Raw genomic sequence first — 2,500 nt, 5'->3', positions numbered from 1 at the left:
CTGACTGAGCTACAAATCCTTATAAAGCTGGTGTTACAATAGATTCTTGGTGTGACTGATTTCCTGTTCGAGCAAATATTGATGGTGATGTCGAGATTGATCTTGATGCTCCATGCTCATCGTCATAATAAGGGGCAGAGGAGTCACTGTAGAAAGAGTGGAAGGGAGCAGAGGCGCGAGAATCAGAGGCAATGGGGTTATGATAGGATGAAGAGGCATTGGTGTGAAAAGGGTGCGGTGCAGGTAAACCAAATCGACGAGAGCGATCACCACTCGTATTTCCCCATAGCTGCTTCGAATAAGATGTTAATTAAGTGTTTCACAATTGCCTGGGCCTTTGGATCAAGGTTCCGAATTTCACATGCAACATGTTCACCATAAATGGAACATTCATCCTTTTTCACACTCTTTCAAAATCTGGTATGCCTCTTCAGCTCGTTCATCATCAACAGGTTTCCTTTTCCACCTCTGTCCTCTTCTTTTGTTGCTTGCCTCTTCCCCATCGTCATTACTGTCGCCTTTCTCAGCTTCCTGTGAAGCGTCAGGAACTTCTGCAGTCAGAGTTGATGACGTTCCCAGTGTTTCAGTAGGACCATCCCTTCTAGGTTCATCCTAAAATATATATATATATATATATATATATATATATATATATATATATATATTAGCAATATTTTGGATAATTTATTAACAAAAATCACTATTTCTTCCAGATGCCTCAAAATGAACATGAATGGATGGAGTTATCAAGAGAGTTTGAAACCATGTGGAATTTTCCACATTCCATCGGTGCATGTGATGGAAAGCATATCGTGATTCAGGTCCTCAAAATAGTGGTAGTACATTCTTTAACTACAAGGGAACGTTCAGTATTGTATTAATGGCTGTGGTTAACGTCAAGAACTGTTTCACTTATGTTCACATTGGATGTCAAGGAAGAATTTCAGATGGAGGTGTGTTTCGAGACACTACCTTCTGCAAAAGTTTATTTGAAAATCGGCTCTGCCTACCATCTCCAGTGCCTCTACCAGGTAGGGAGAAGCCATCACCTTATGTGCTGGTTGCAGATGATGCCTTTCCACTGCAAGTGAACATCAGTGGCACTCATGAAAAATGGTCACCTGAGAGAATTTACTCATAGGGTGGTAGAGAATGCTTTTGGCTTGCTGGCATCTGTTTTCCGAGTGTTTCGAAAACCTATGTTGATTAATATGAAATATGCTGAACTCGTTTCAACAGCATGCGTGTACCTTCACAAGTTCCTATGAATGTGTGCAACTTCTAGATCTTTGTACTCGCCACAAGGTTCCTTTGATATGGAAACCCAAGATGGAACAATCATTCATGGCGTATGGAGAGAAGTTGTATCTGGAGACACGGGAATGGTTGATCTACAACGCAAACCACGAAGACCTTCGAGTAATGCTAAGGAAGTGAGAGGAATTTATGGAATAGTTTGTTTCAGACGCTGAGAAAGTTCCTTGGCAAGATTTATTTGCATAGTTTGAGGAAGAACAATGAAATGTTTTGTTGCTTTAAGAAAATAGTAGTAGTAACAGGAAATACTGTACATGAAATGAATAAAAAGTACATGATGATGTAATAGATGATAATTTATACCTTATCCTATATGCTAGTATCATGTCTAATAATAATAATAATAATAATAGAAATATAAAGATGCTAATAATAAATAAGGGTACAGCCACACAGACGGCGATTGCCGTAGATACTTGAGTGAGTTGGGTTGGCCAGACAGAGCACGCGGTGCGGGTCAGGGAGGCTGATGGCGAGTGGTTTATACTCCAAGACAGGTTCCCGCTGAAACTCCGATAGTGTACACAAGATGGGCCCCACTATACCTTCACGTCTGACAGTTTTTTCATATTGTCATGATGGCATCTCTCAGGATGAGAAGTGTCCCAAATTGGTTGTGTGAGGGAAACTTCCGCTCTAAATCCATGATGGACCATGGCCACGTCGACTTGAAACAATGATGCCACGTTTCTCGCCCCCGCCCGCACTCTCACAACCGTCGTCTGTGTGGCTGTACCCTACTACTACTACTACTACAACTACTACTACTAATAATAATGATAATACATTTCCTCAATACATGCTAGTTTCTCAGTCTGAGGCTCAGCTTGAGATGAGTAGCCAGGTCTTGGGGTGGCCACACCTAGGAGGAACAAAAGCAGGTCGTAAGCAAACCACTTGCGTCTCTTGCTGGGAGAACATTCAGATTTTTTGGGGTTAGGCTTTTATGTTCACGATGAAAAGCTGTACGCAAATTCTTTATCTTTTTCTTCACCATAACCACGTCATCACAATTAAATTTTTCAGCTAATCTCCTCAGTGCATCGAAATTTGATTGATTATTCTTATACTCCGGCAACTGTATATCCCACAGAAGTGCATGTTTTCTGTATTCTTCTATAAAGTCTACGTTTTTTTCTGGGGACCAATTCATCCTGTTGCTTTCAACAATGAATCCTTCCCG

The sequence above is a fragment of the Penaeus japonicus genome, unplaced genomic scaffold (genome assembly GCF_977035675.1).
Source record: "Penaeus japonicus unplaced genomic scaffold, GWHDUDI00000001_assembly GWHDUDI00000038, whole genome shotgun sequence".
Taxonomy (NCBI): Eukaryota; Metazoa; Arthropoda; class Malacostraca; order Decapoda; family Penaeidae; genus Penaeus; species Penaeus japonicus.
This window is presented reverse-complemented; position numbering follows the sequence as displayed.